General features: G+C 45.5%; 1 protein-coding gene across 3 annotated transcripts in view; it reads left to right on the top strand.

The window, feature by feature from the left end:
• Nucleotides 1-15,828, top strand: part of LOC115113630 (high affinity cGMP-specific 3',5'-cyclic phosphodiesterase 9A-like) — a 63,184-nt gene that overhangs the window by 6,829 nt on the left and 40,527 nt on the right. For all 3 annotated transcript variants that reach the window (XM_065016056.1, XM_065016055.1, XM_065016053.1), the window contains exon 2: nt 15,308-15,420. The gene's annotated coding sequence lies outside the window, so the exon portion shown is untranslated. The remainder of the gene's footprint in view (nt 1-15,307; nt 15,421-15,828) is intronic.

The following is a 15,828-nucleotide window of genomic DNA, read 5'->3' as shown; positions in this document are numbered from 1 at the left end:
CTGGTGCGCGACCAAGCCCTCCCTAACCCGGGCGACGCTAGGCCAATTGTGCGTCGCCCCACGGACCTCCCGGTCGCGGCCGGTTACGACAGAGCCTGGGCGCGAACCCAGGGACTCTGATGGCACAGCTGGCGATGCAGTACAGCGCCCTTAACCACTGCGCCACCCGGGAGGCCCTATTGCCTACCTCTTTACTCTAATACATTTGCACACACTGTACATGGATTTTTCTATTTATTTATTATAATATTTTTCTATTGTTATTGATTGTACGTTTGTTTATGTGTAACTCTGTGTTGTTTTTGTCTCACTGCTTTGATTTATCTTGGCCAGGTCGCAGTTGTAAATGAGATCTTGTTCTCAACTGGCCTACCTGGTTAAATAAAATCTCTCTCTCTCGCTGTCTCGTCAAGCCACCAGCGGTAGTCAGCCTTACTAGTCCATCCACCAGCTTCTTACTGTCTCGCTTTTCCAATTCTCTTCCTCGTTTCTCTTCCCATTCAGTTTGCATTTTATGACTAGGTCATAGGAGTCTTTCCTAGGTCAGGTTTCCCATGGCGATGGAATTTAGGCTTGCAAGTGTTTTAACAATGCATCTTTCCTACAACGAAGATGGAATTATTCCACAATACTGATGACGGATCAGCTCCTGGAAAGATATCACTTATGGCTGCAAATATTGAGCCGGCTTATTCTAATGCTCACCCTATAACAATGCACTAACTCAAGATTTGGCACATCATTGATTACGTTAGTATAAGGGCACAAGGCGAGACCCAGATGGCGATACGGGAGGCAGATGGTTTGAGTCTTGATATTTATTAACTTCTTATGGTTGCAGGGGCAGTATTGAGTAGCTTGGATGAAAGGTTGACTCCAACATGGAGGCTAATTTGAATATTTTTCTGAGCGCCGTCTCAGATTATTGCATGCTTTACTTTTTTTCCGTAAAGTTTTTTTGAAATCTGACACAGGGGTTGCATTAAAGAGAGGTATATCTATAATTCCATGTGTATAACTTGTATTATCATCTACATTTATTTCTGTTGAATCGATGTGGCTATGCAAAATCACTGGATGTTTTTGCAACTAGTGAACGTAACGTAAACTCAGATTTTTTTATATAAATATGAACTTTATCAAACAAAACATACATGTATTGTGTGACATGAAGTCCTATGAGTGTCATCTGATGAAGATCATCAAAGGTTAGTGATTCATTTTATCTCTATTTCTGCTTTTTGTGACTCCTCTCTTTGGCTGGAAAAATGGCTGTGTTTATTCTGTGGCTTGGTGGTGACCTAACATAATCGTTTGTGGTGCTTTCGCTGTAAAACATATTTGAAATCGGACACTGTGGTGAGATTAACAACAAGATTACCTTTAAAACTGTATAAGATACATGTATGTTTGAGGAATTTTAATTATGAGATTTATGTTTTGAATTTGGCGCCCTGCACTTTCACTGGCTGTTGTCATATCATCCCGTTAACGGGATTGCAGACATATTAAACAATCCAAAAGGGGTAGGCAAGAGAATGGTCATGGACAGGCAAAAGGTCAAAACCAGTTCAGAGTTGAGGAGGTACAGAGTGGCAGGCAGGCTCGAGGTCAGGGCAGGCAGAATGGTCAGGCAGGCAGGTACAGAGTCCAAAAAACTGGCAAGGGTCAAAAACCGGGAGGACTGGCAAAAGAGAATAAGAAGCAGGAGTACGGGAAATCTGCTGGTTGACTTGAAAAACATACAAGACAAACTGGCACAGAGGGACAGGAAACACAGGGATATATATACACCAGAGAAAATAAGCGACACCTGGAGGGGGTGGAGACAATCACACGACAGGTTAAAGATCAGAGTGCGGCAGTTAGGCTACACGTCATGAAGTACATCTGCTTTGTGCAACGACACAAGTCATTTTTCCAACAATTGTTTACAAACAGACTATTTCACTTCACTTATAATTCACTGTATCACAATTCTAGTTTGTCAGAAGTTTACATATACACTTTTTTTTTAACCTTTATTTTACTATGCAAGTCAGTTAAAGAACAAATTCTTATTTTCAATGACTGCCTAGGAACAGTGGGTTAACTGCCTGTTCAGGGGCAGAACGACAGATTTTGTACCTTGTCAGCTCGGGGATTTGAACTTGCAACCTTTCGGTTACTAGTCCAATGCTCTAACCACTAGGCTACCCTAGTTGACTGTGCCTTTTGAACAGCTTGGAAAATTCCAGAAAAGGATGATATGGCTTTAGAAGCTTCTGGCTAATTGACATAATTTGAGTCAATTGGAGGTGTACCTGTGGATGTATTTCAAGGCCTAACTTCAAACTCTGTGCCTCTTTGCTTGACATCATGGGAAAATCAAAAGAAATCAGCCAAGACCTCAGAAAATAAATGTAGACTTTCACAAGTCTGGTTCATCCTTGGAAGCAATTTCCAAACGCCTGAAGATACCACATTCACCTGTACAAAGAACAGTATGCAAGTATAAACACCATAGGACCATGCAGCCATCATACCGCTCAGGAAGGATACGCGTTCTGTCTCCTAGAGATGAACGTACTTCGGTGCGAAAAGTGCAAATCAATCCCAAAACAACAGCAAAGGACCTTGTGAAGATGCTGGAGGAAACAGGTACAAAGTATCTATATCCACAGTAAAAAACGAGTCCTTTAGCAACATTACCTGAAAGGCCGCTCAGCAAGGAAGAGGCCACTGCTCCAAAACCGCCATAAAAAAAAGCCAGACTACGGTTTGCAACTGCACGTGGGGACAAAGATAGTACTTTTAGGAGAAATGTCCTCTGGTCTGATGAAACAAATAACTGTTTGGCCGTAATGACCAAGCCGAAGAAGAACACCATCCCAACCGTGAAGCACGGGGGTGGCAGCATCATGTTGTGGGGTTGCTTTGCTGCATGAGGGACTGGTGCACTTCACAAAATAGATGGCATCATGAGGAAAGAAATGTATGTGGATATATTGAAGCAACATGTCAAGACATCAGTCAGGAAGTTAAAGCTTGGTCGCAAATTGCTCTTCCAAATGGACCAAGACCCCAAGCAAATTTGCCACAACTTTGGAAAATGGCTTAAGTACAACAAAGTCAAGGTATTGGAGTGGCCATCACAAAGCCCTGTCCTCAATCCCATAGAAAATGTGTGGGCAGAACTGAAAAAAGCGTGTGCGAGCAAAGGAGGCCTACAAACCTGACTCAGTTACACCAGCTCTGTTAGGAGGAATGGGACAAAATTCACCCAACTTCTTGTGGGAAGCTTATGGAAGGCTACCCGAAACATTTGACCCAAGTTAAACAATTTAAAGGCAATGCTACCAAATACTAATTGAGTGTATGTAAACTTCTGACCCACTGGGAATGTGATGAAAGAAATAAAAGCTTAAATAAATCATTCTCTCTACTATTATTCTAACATTTCAAATTCTTTAAAGAAAGTGGTGATCCTAACAGAACTAAGACGGAATTTTTCTAGGATTAAATGTCAGGAATTGTGAAAAGCTGATTTGAAATGTATTTGGCTAAGGTATACTTTCGACTTCAACTGTAGAAGCTCAACAAGAACAGAGTTGAGGTATGATAGAGGAACTGGTTATTATTGGATGACATGGAGGGTCCATAAACGTCTAGGTTTGTCAGCACTATCCACAGATCTGCTTCCTCATACAACACAGAGCTCCATACCACCTTCTGCTCTATCAGCTCTTTAGCCTACTCTCTGTTGTCAGGCTAATGCCATCCATCATAGAGAAAAGAAATGCACTCTGATACGATCGCCAGGTGTACGGTGTTTCCACCGACACATTGGTGCGGCTGGCTTCCGGGTTAAGAAGCGGGCATTGTGTCAAGAAGCAGTGCGGCTTGGCTGGGTCGTGTTTCGGAAGATGCACGTACGGGAGTTGCAGTGATGGGACAAGACCGTAACTACCAATTAGACACCACGAAATTGGGGACAAAAAGGGTCAAAAATATATTTATGTGTATTGTATCACCTTAGAGCCCTCAAACTCAACTCTGGGCCCCGAAGCCAGTTCAACTGCTTTTTTTCTCCATTGTTCCCCTCTAATCACAGACTGATTTAGACCTGGGACACCAGGTTGGGCAATTAATCATCAGGTAGAACAGAAAACCGTCAGTCTCCGGACCTAGTAAGGTAAGACTTGATTACCCCTGCCTTAAAGTCTAAGGGTCCGGGCTGGGTTTCTACTAAGCTAATATATGGATTTTTTAAAAGATGGACATACCAAGGATCATTTAGCTATTTGACTTGGAATTGTAGGATCCCAGTAGGTATAAAAATATATATAGTTGATGAAACATTGAATTTGACCCGACATCTATTAGCCCATATAAACACATTGAATAACCGATTCATATTTTAAAAAACAGACATTCAAAAATGCAATCAAAAGTATGATTTGAAGTGTTTGTCCTGTATCTGAGAGATATAAGTAAACTCAGAATATTGTTTTATTACAGTGGAATTACCCATATACCTTTTACGTGTGGAAATGCCGGACAAAACGGAGAACACCGTAGTGTTGGTGAAAATCTCATCTTCCCATAGAGGGGTCATATTAGTGTGTAACCCAAACCGTTCGGATGCTACAGACTTTTTCGTGAGAATACCAATTTTCGGGATGTCTGCTGGTCTGACAAACACCACTAGCTTTGTCACCTTCCACCACAGATGCGGAAGACTGACAAGGTGGATTGAGACAGAACCCATGCGACAACAAAATATCTTTAGTTTAAACAGATAAACTTTGATGAGGATTTTTTTTTTTAATTGATTTATTATGCCTCAAAGCGGATCATAAAAAGAATATGATGCTCAGCTCATGAGGCCCCGTGATGATGTGAGGCCTGAGGTAATTGCCTCTTCTGCCTGATGGTAAATCCGCCAGTGTCTCTGGGAGGACTCGGATTATTATTTTTCTCTTTGTTTAATTGAAATAGAGTGAAATTGAATACAAAATTTCACACCAGTGAAAATGTTAAAAATCGGAAATAAAATAATATAAACATTTCCTCACCAGAGATGTTTCCATATCAAACGGATTTATTGTGGATAAAAGTCTGTTGGATGATGTTGTGTTGATAAAAAAAAATACGTTTGCGGTTAAATTCTCATGGACCGAATGAAAAATGCAAGTTCAATGGGGGTTGTCACAAAAACGGTTGTGTTATATAGCAACTGCAACTGTACCCACTCTGGTCTTGGCACGTGTGCTCTAGCCAACAGCTGGCAGATACAGTGCAGCTAGGCAACCTACATGATGAGATTATTATGGATAAGAGCCATATTGTTTTATTTGTCAAATGGCAGCCAAGCATCAATCATCATGTCACCAGAAGAAGACCATCGATATTTATTGGAAAGGAGCAACTTGCACTTTCACTACCCTGTAACTTATTTCATCTGTAGCATAATAAACTGCATGGTTTCCCGAGTCGTAGTGGGAGGACCACACTACATGTCATCACTTGACTCCAAGTTTACTTCAATATGATGCAATTTCACGCATAATACATTTTACAGACACAAAAAGATCCCACCATGTCCAATGAACAAATTTTCTGTCAGCATTTCTAAAGTTTTATCTGTATATCCTGTTTCCATCAGCCCGGGTCGTAACTCAGCTGTATGAAATGGTTGGATGGAAACCTGGTTAGTGTCTTCAAGCATTATTCTGAAAATGGATATGGGAAATGAATTAACGATATATGGGAAATTAATTAACAATAACAAAGTTAATATTAATGATTTGCGAATATACAATCCTGCAGTTTTTTTTGTATACTTAAACAAAAATGTGAACGCGACATGCAATCATTTCTATGATTTTACTTAGTTCATATAAGGAAATCCGTCAATCGAAATACATTTATTAGACCCTAATCTATGGATTTCACATGACTGTGCAGGGGCGCAGCCATGGGTGGGCCTGGGAGGATATAGGCCCACCCACTGGGGAGCCAGGCCCAGCCAATCAGAATGAGTTTTTCCCCACAAAAAGGCTTCATTACAGACAGAAATAGTCCTCAGTTTCATCAGCTGTCCGACTGGTTGATGTCAGGCAATCCCACAGGTGAAGAAGCCAGATGTGGAAGTCCTGGGTTGGCGTGGTTACACGTGGTCTGCGGTTGTGAGGCTGGTTCAACGTACTGCCAAACTTTTAAAAATATGTTGGAGGCGGTTTATGGTAGAGGAATTAACATCCAATTCTCTGGCAACAGCGCTGGTGGACATTCCTGCAGTCAGCATGCCAATTGCATGCTCCCTCAACTTGAGACATCTGTGGTATAGTGTTGTCTGACAACTTCACATTTTAGAGTGGCCTTTTATTATCCCCAGCACAAGGTGCACCAGTACAATTATCATGCTGTTTAATCAGCTTCTTTATATGCCACACCTTCCAGGTGGATGGATTATCTTGGCAGAGGAGAAATGCGCACTAACAGGGAAGTAATCAAATTTGTGCACAATATTTGAGAAAAATATAATAATAATAAGCTTTTTGTGCAAATGGAAAATTTAGAGGATTTTTTTTTTTTTTCAGCTCATGAAAAATTCGCCCATCACTTTACAATGCTACATTTTATATTTTTGTTCAGTGTATTTCATGGTGGATTCTCTGTTTGTGAACAGAAGTGACGTTCTGCTTACATGGGCCTGAACTAAACACATTACTGTTTTCCACATCTGTGGCAGGTTTCTGAAGTGCTCTCTGTCTCTCATATCTCCCGCTCATTTCTCCCTCTTTCTTCTCCACATCTCTCCATCTCTCTCTCCCACTTCCACTTGTTGTCCTGAGCCTGGTTTTCCAAAAGCATCTGAAGGCTAAATTCATCGTTAGAACCTTCATAGGAGCATTTTTAAAACTGAAAAAGCTGTTCCCCAAAACCATTGTTATTGAAGGGCAACTCCGACACTTTTCAACCTAATTTTCATGATCTCCAGCTCAATACATTTACATTACATTTAAGTCATTTAGCAGACGCTCTTATCCAGAGCGACTTACAAATTGGTGCATTCACCTTATGACATCCAGTGGAACAGTAGTGCATCTAAATCTTTTAAGGGGGAGGGGGGGTGAGAGGGATTACTTTATCCTATCCTAGGTATTCCTTAAAGAGGTGGGGTTTCAGGTGTCTCCGGAAGGTGGTGATTGACTCCGCTGTCCTGGCGTCGTGAGGGAGTTTGTTCCACCATTGGGGGGCCAGAGCAGCGAACAGTTTTGACTGGGCTGAGCGGGAACTGTACTTCCTCAGTGGTAGGGAGGCGAGCAGGCCAGAGGTGGATGAACGCAGTGCCCTTGTTTGGATGTAGGGCCTGATCAGAGCCTGGAGGTACTGAGGTGCCGTTCCCCTCACAGCTCCGTAGGCAAGCACCATGGTCTTGTAGCGGATGCGAGCTTCAACTGGAAGCCAGTGGAGGGAGCGGAGGAGCGGGGTGACGTGAGAGAACTTGGGAAGGTTGAACACCAGACGGGCTGCGGCGTTCTGGATGAGTTGTAGGGGTTTAATGGCACAGGCAGGGAGCCCAGCCAACAGCGAGTTGCAGTAATCCAGACGGGAGATGACAAGTGCCTGGATTAGGACCTGCGCCGCTTCCTGTGTGAGGCAGGGTCGTACTCTGCGGATGTTGTAGAGCATGAACCTACAGGAACGGGCCACCGCCTTGATGTTAGTTGAGAACGACAGGGTGTTGTCCAGGATCACGCCAAGGTTCTTAGCGCTCTGGGAGGAGGACACAATGGAGTTGTCAACCGTGATGGCGAGATCATGGAACGGGCAGTCCTTCCCGGGAGGAAGAGCAGCTCCGTCTTGCCGAGGTTCAGCTTGAGGTGGTGATCCGTCATCCACACGGATATGTCTGCCAGACATGCAGAGATGCGATTCGCCACCTGGTCATCAGAAGGGGGAAAGGAGAAGATTCATTGTGTGTCGTCTGCATAGCAATGATAGGAGAGACCATGTGAGGTTATGACAGAGCCAAGTGACTTGGTGTATAGCGAGAATAGGAGAGGGCCTAGAACAGAGCCCTGGGGACACCAGTGGTGAGAGCACGTGGTGTGGAGACGGATTCTCGCCACGCCACCTGGTAGGAGCGACCTGTCAGGTAGGACGCAATCCAAGCGTGGGCCGCGCCGGAGATGCCCAACTCGGAGAGGGTGGAGAGGAGGATCTGATGGTTCACAGTATCGAAGGCAGCCGATAGGTCTAGAAGGATGAGAGCAGAGGAGAGAGAGTTAGCTTTAGCAGTGCGGAGCGCCTCCGTGATACAGAGAAGAGCAGTCTCAGTTGAATGACTAGTCTTGAAACCTGACTGATTTGGATCAAGAAGGTCATTCTGAGAGAGATAGCGGAGAGCTGGCCAAGGACGGCACGTTCAAGAGTTTTGGAGAGAAAAGAAAGAAGGGATACTGGTCTGTAGTTGTTGACATCGGAGGGATCGAGTGTAGGTTTTTTCAGAAGGGGTGCAACTCTCGCTCTCTTGAAGACGGAGGGGACGTAGCCAGCGGTCAGGGATGAGTTGATGAGCGAGGTGAGGTAAGGGAGAAGGTCTCCGGAAATGGTCTGGAGAAGAGAGGAGGGATAGGGTCAAGCGGGCAGGTTGTTGGGCGGCCGGCCGTCACAAGACGCGAGATTTCATCTGGAGAGAGAGGGGAGAAAGAGGTCAGAGCACAGGGTAGGGCAGTGTGAGCAGAACCAGCGGTGTCGTTTGACTTAGCAAACGAGGATCGGATGTTGTCGACCTTCTTTTCAAAATGGTTGACGAAGTCATCTGCAGAGAGGGAGGAGGGGGAGGAGGATTCAGGAGGGAGGAGAAGGTTGCAAAGAGCTTCCTAGGGTTAGAGGCAGATGCTTGGAATTTAGAGTGGTAGAAAGTGGCTTTAGCAGCAGAGAGAGAAGAGGAAAATGTAGAGAGGAGGGAGTGAAAAGATGTCAGGTCCGCAGGGAGGCGAGTTTTCCTCCATTTCCGCTCGGCTGCCCGGAGCCCTGTTCTGTGAGCTCGCAATGAGTCGTCGAGCCACGGAGCGGGAGGGGAGGACCGAGCCGGCCTGGAGGATAGGGGACATAGAGAGTCAAAGGATGCAGAAAGGGAGGAGAGGAGGGTTGAGGAGGCAGAATCAGGAGATAGGTTGGAGAAGGTTTGAGCAGAGGGAAGAGATGATAGGATGGAAGAGGAGAGAGTAGCGGGGGAGAGAGAGCGAAGGTTGGGACGGCGCGATACCATCCGAGTAGGGGCAGTGTGGGAAGTGTTGGATGAGAGCGAGAGGGAAAAGGATACAAGGTAGTGGTCGGAGACTTGGAGGGAGTTGCAACGAGGTTAGTGGAAGAACAGCATCTAGTAAAGATGAGGTCGAGCGTATTTCCTGCCTTGTGAGTAGGGGGGAAGGTGAGAGGGTGAGGTCAAAAGAGGAGAGGAGTGGAAAGAAGGAGGCAGAGAGGAATGAGTCAAAGGTAGGCGTGGGGAGGTTAAAGTCGCCCAGAACTGTGAGAGGTGAGCCGTCCTCAGGAAAGGAGCTTATCAAGGCATCAAGCTCATTGATGAACTCTCCGAGGGAACCTGGAGGGCGATAAATGATAAGGATGTTAAGCTTGAAAGGGCTGGTAACTGTGACAGCATGGAATTCAAAGGAGGCGATAGACAGATGGGTAAGGGGAGAAAGAGAGAATGACCACTTGGGAGAGATGAGGATCCCGGTGCCACCACCCCGCTGACCAGAAGCTCTCGGGGTGTGCGAGAACACGTGGGCAGGCGAAGAGAGAGCAGTAGGAGTAGCAGTGTTGTCTGTGGTGATCCATGTTTCCGTCAGTGCCAAGAAGTCGAGGGACTGGAGGGAGACATAGGCTGAGATGAACTCTGCCTTGTTGGCCGCAGATCGGCAGTTCCAGAGGCTACCGGAGACCTGGAACTCCACGTGGGTCGTGCGCGCTGGGACCACCAGATTAGGGTGGCCGCGGCCACGCGGTGTGGAGCGTTTGTATGGTCTGTGCAGAGAGGAGAGAACAGGGATAGACAGACACATAGTTGACAGGCTACACAAGAGGCTACGCTAATGCAAAGGAGATTGGAATGACAAGTGGACTACACGTCTCGAGTGTTCAGGAAGTTAAGCTTACGTAGCAAGAATCTTATTGACTAAAATGATTAAAATGATACAGTACTGCTGAAGTAGGCTAGCTGGCAGAGGCTGCGTTGTTGACTATGTAGGCTAGCTGGCATTGGCTGCGTTGTTGACACTACACTAATCAAGTCGTTCCGTTGAGTGTAATAGTTTCTACTGTGCTGCTATTCGGGGCTAGCTAGCAATACCAATGTCTACATACACTACTGTTCAAAAGTCTGGGCTCACTTAGACATTTCCTTGTTTTTTAAAGAAAATACATTTTTACATATACATTTTTTCATTTACATACTACCTCAAATAACCGGTGCCCCCGCACATTGACTCTGTACCGGTACCCCACTGTATATAGTCTCACTATTGTTATTTCACTGCTGCTCTTTAATTACTTGTTACATTTATCTCTTATCTCTTAAGTAAACATTTCACTGTAAGGTCTACTAGACCTATTGTATTCAGCGCATGTGACTAATACAATTTGATTTGATTTGAAATGACTATTGTAGCTGGAAACGGCTGAGTTTTAATGGAATATCTACATAGGCTACAGAGGCCAATTGTCAGCAACCATCAATCCTGTGTTCAAATGGCACGTTGTGTTAGCTAATCCAAGTTTATCATTTTAAAAGGCTGATTGATCATTAGACAACCATTTTGCGATTATGTTAGCACAGCTGAAAACTGTTGTTCTGATTAAAGAAGCAATAAAACTGGCCTTCTTTAGACTAGTTGAGTATCTGGAGCATCAGCATTTGTGGGTTTGATTACAGACTCAAAATTGCCAGAAACAAATCACTTTCTTCTGAAACTTGTCAGTCTACCTTGTTCTGAGAATTGAAGGCTATTCCATGAGAGAAATTGCCAAGAAACTGAAGATCTCGTACAACTCTGTGTACTACTCCCTTCACAGAACAGCGCAAACAGGCTCTAACCAGAATAGAAAGAGGAGTGGGAGGCCCCGGTGCACAACTGAGCAAGAGGACAAGTACATTAGTCTCTAGTTTGAGAAACAAACGCCTCACAAGTCCTCATCTGGCAGCTTCATTAAATAGTACCCGCAAAACACCAGTCTCAATGTCATCAGTGAAGAGGCAACTCCGGGATGCCGGCCTATTGGTTGCTGAAGTTCCCGAACCCTGTGAGGGCCTTGGATCAGAACGGCCCTACCACGAAAGCACATTGTTTCTACCCAAGGTTCCTCTGTGTTCAGGGGTATCGAGAGTGCGGTATCGTCCAGCTGTGAGCATAATGAACACAGTTCCTTCCTCACATTCAGACACACAGTTGTCAAGAGTGGTGGATATGAAAACGAGCATGACAAAACATAACTAATTCTCCCAGTCCTCAGGGTGGCGCTCTGCCCCATCAGGAAGTCATGTAGGATGACTGGCAGTGTGCTCCGTCCAGTTGCATGAGCAGTTTTCCCATGAGTGGACGATGGTGAGCGGCACGGGCTGCAGTTCGCTGTGCATTCTGCTCCTTTTCGTGGCGCCATGGTCACGTCAATTGTCCCTGAGGTCCTAGTGCCTGTCTTGAGAGAAGTGTTTTCCTCTCTCCTTCAAACTCAGGCAATTCAGATGGTCCCTGTGTCAGAAGTACAGAGCGGTTGATTCACCCGGTACTACTTAGTTCCCAAGAGTGATGGAACGTTGCATCCCATTTTGGACTTACGTGTTTTAAACAAGCACCTAAAATTTCACCAGCTATTGCAGTCAGTGAGTCCCATCGATGTGTTCACTTCCATAGATCTGAAGGATGCATACTCCCCACAGAAAGTTTCTGAGGTTTTATTCTGAGGGTGTAGCCTATAAGTTTCTAGTCCTGCCTTTCGGGCTCTCCCTATCAACGGCACCTTTTCTATGGTGGTGGAAGTGGCTTTGGCATCGGTGCGGATAGTGAAAAGCAGAGTTGAGGGAACAGGTGGAGCTCCACACTGCCACGCTGGCTTCCCATATTCAGTCTCTGGGGTTCAGAATCACAAGAAAAGTTGTTTGACTCCGGCTCGGCACATTCAGTTTCTGGGTCTTGTTCGGGACTCGTTTCTGAATCATGCATTTTTGTCCCAACGGAGGAGGGTCGTATTGTGGCTCTGTCTGTCTGGCACCGTTTCAGCTGGAGAACTCTGCCTTTTTGCTTGTACCTGCGGTTATTGGGTCTGATGGCCTCTATGATAGATGTGGTGCCTCTGGGACTTCTGTTGATACCCAGTGCTGAAACAGATGCGACTGCTATGTGTTGCTCAAGGTATCCCCGTTATGCCTAAGTGCTTTGGAGGGACCCGCAACGCATCCTTACTGGGATGGGTAGCTCTGTGTAAGGGCTTCTCGGAAGGAGGGATTTGGTCAACAGTGTAAAGGGTGTAGCATATCAATCACCTAGAGCTACGGACTATTTTGCTAGCACTGAGGAACACGGTTTCTCTCTCAGCTAAACCTGGCCCGTTACCTGCTTGTATGGAGCAGCACGCAGCGAATCTTCCCGGATCTCTCAACTTGGGTTCAGATATAACTTTCTTGGGAGGGGGGGTCCTATCGCTATGGAGTAGACACTGCACCCCTCTGTGGTTGCCCAGATATGGGACTGGTTCGGCAGGGCCGATGTAGATTCTTATGCATCTTGAGAAAACGAGCATTGTCATCTGTTCTTCTCAATGAGGGTTATGGGGCACTCTGTTAGGAACGGATGCTTTGGCCTGTCAGTGGCCTCGGATCCTGCTCTATGCATTTCCTTCTCTGTACCTGATTCATGCCACCATGGAGAGGGTTCATCAGGAGGGTCTGTTGTTGATTCTGGTGGCTCCCCGTTGACCCACATAACCTTGGTTCCCATAGATCATCCACCTGCTGGACAGGGACCCTTGGAGGGTTCTGTGTCATTGGGATCTATTGTCTCAGGCGCAGGGGAGCTTTTTGAGCAGGGCATTTCTTTTTCCACATTCCTATGTCAGCCAACTCGGCGTGTTATGTAGGGATTGACGGCTCTACCCAGGGGTCTCATCCTCTGGTGGTGTAGTTCCTGAAAGGCGTGCGTTGGCACAGACCAGTGTCTAAGCCTATGGCACCGACCTGGGACCTGGAACCTGGAGCCTGGCTTTGGTCCTTGACGCTCTGTTTGAGCCTGCGTTTGAACCATTGGAGTCTGTGGACCTGAAGGTCCTCTGCGACAAGACTGCCCTTCTCATGGCCTTGGAGTCGGGCCAAGCGCGTTGGGGGATCTCCACACGCTATCAGTACACCCTTCCAGTTTAGAGTTTGCACCTTGCGATTCCAAAGTGATGCCTTGTCCTGATGCTGTGTCTTACAGGTCCCTGGCATTCGATCTGTTGCCTGTCTCACTTCCCCCATTTGCTTCCAGTGAAGAATGGAGGTAGAATGGTCTGTGTTCAGCTTTACACACGTACATGGATAGGACCAAGGATATTTAGGTTTGTGACCCGCTTTTTGTCTGTTTGTGACCCGCTTTTTGTCTGTTTGTGACCCGCTTTTTGTCTGTTTGTGACCAGCTTTTTGTCTGTTTCCCTAATCCAACTCGGGGTGCTAAGCAGCGTTTTTCCCATTGGATTGTGGAGGCTCCCTGGCAGAAGAGGACAAGGGTTGCACATTTATCCGGGTTACCGGATAGACCCTTTTGCTTTGAGCCTTGGGCTGCCGTGGTTCATCGACTCTGTTCGATGACATGCAGCGTGTGTGTGTGCTGACAGGTGTTCTGTTGTTTTGAACTTGCGGTTTCTGAATTTTCAGGCTCACAAGGTAAGTACTGTTCTTGGAACCGTGGGGTCTATGGACTTGAGCTGCAGTGGCAACGTATCAGTCCGCATAGCTGAGTTGCAGTAGGTTTTGGTTCCCTTTATGAGGCTCTGACAGTTCAGGCTTCTCGGGTATTAGTGAAAAAGGTGGCTTCTGTCACCCCTATTTGGAGCCCGTGGAACCTGTGTGTGCTTGGGCTGCTGTGGGCCTCCTAGTTTGGTACCCTCTGAGCCGGCTTGAGGTGTGATTGTATGTCCCCCATAGTATGTTTTACAGAGTGAAGGACTGAAAGGGAACGCACAGTTCTGAATGTAACTACTGTTCCCTGAAGGAGAGAATGAGGTATAACCAGTGGCGACCCTTCATTCAGAGCCCCACCTGTTTTGAGCCCCACCTTTTTAGCATGTTATTTTGACATTAATACGTGTCACATACCAATTTGCAAATAATGTAATAAAGCGGCATACAAACTTCTCTTTTTTGCTTTCTTGAGTAAGGCAGCTCCAAAATACAGGTGTTTCAGCCGAGCTCAGTGCTTTTTGTGGTGGCGGGGAAGCCAGCCAGAAAATACACAGTGTAGGGGTTGGTAATGTTTTCAGTTGCACCGTGATTGGGTAATGTTCTCTAGTTGCTCCGTGATTGGCTCAGTGTTCTGTCACTCATGGGGACACTACGTCACCGCCAAGTCTAAGGGTAGAGCTCGAAAATTCAAGCCTCTTGGGTGCTGCCATAGAGTTACATTAGAAGTGCCCATCCAAGAAGGCTCAAGGTCATTGGCCACAGATAAAATCATGTAAAATCACGTTATATCTACAGTAGCTTTGATTGGACTGTCAACATGATACTTTCAAAATCTTAGCTAGAAATCTAGCAGTCATCATCATGAATCAAGTCGACAATCTACTGGCAAATGCTTTTTAATCCTTGTCATATGAAGAGCAATAATGAAGAGAAATTGTAGATAAACATATTGGTGCTCATTGGACAACAATTTGGAAATCACAAATTCAACAATGAGTGGTTTAGAAGGAATTAGTGGCTAGGTGCAAGCATTGGAAAGCAATCACTAGCCTGCTATTCAGTGGAGTGAATTTGTGGTTCCAAGTCTGGGTTTGAGGGTCTCTTTTCCAAGCTTAAACATTCAACATTGGCAATGCTGTCAATCCAGCATAACTTCTGCAGTGCTCAAAACAACTGTAAACTCCGACCTGGGAAATCTGACTTCCATGAGTTCTAGACAAATGGAACTCAGAAAAAAATTGTTCTGACTGGGAAAATACATTTTGAAGAGTCATCCAATTCGAGAATTGCAAGTCGGGAATGCGGGCCCCTTCCAGAGCTCTGACCTGAAGATCACTGATGTCATCATGAATCGATCCTTGTTTTTTTCCTTGTTCCCAGTTGTCTTGAAAGCACCATAAATACACAGAATGCCAGCCAGACTTTGATGACAACATTTGCCCACGAAGGACTGCCGTGCCACCTTCCTGTTCAAGTGAGCACAGCACAACAAGGTGAGTCCAAAAACATCTTGTATGCTGCTGCTTAAATGATGTAATATGACAGGGAGATATGTATACTGTGGCTGAGAAAGTAATACTCAGTGTATGTTGTGTAGTAAGACGCTAGTAGCCCATGTGCCTCCCCCTAATAATTTGGTCCCTGTTTTGACTTGGTGGTGCACATGTAGCCTATAGCCTGTTTTAGTGAAATTGAATCACTGAATATTGTAAGAGCTTTCATTGTCTGCTTATATATGCCCCCTGTATTTATCCTACAGTTCTGACTTGGTGTATAGGGAGAACACTGTAAGAACGGCCCATGTTCTGAATTCTGTCGCGGTACATTTCAAAAGTGCTGAACAAATTATTGACAACGTCCATCCTAGCTCGTTCATTAATGTCGTAATCAAAATTACAGAT

Source organism: Oncorhynchus nerka, linkage group LG3, assembly GCF_034236695.1.
Source record: "Oncorhynchus nerka isolate Pitt River linkage group LG3, Oner_Uvic_2.0, whole genome shotgun sequence".
Classification (NCBI taxonomy): Eukaryota; Metazoa; Chordata; class Actinopteri; order Salmoniformes; family Salmonidae; genus Oncorhynchus; species Oncorhynchus nerka.
The sequence above is the reverse complement of the archived record's forward strand: the minus strand, read 5'-3'. Positions and strand labels throughout refer to the sequence as shown.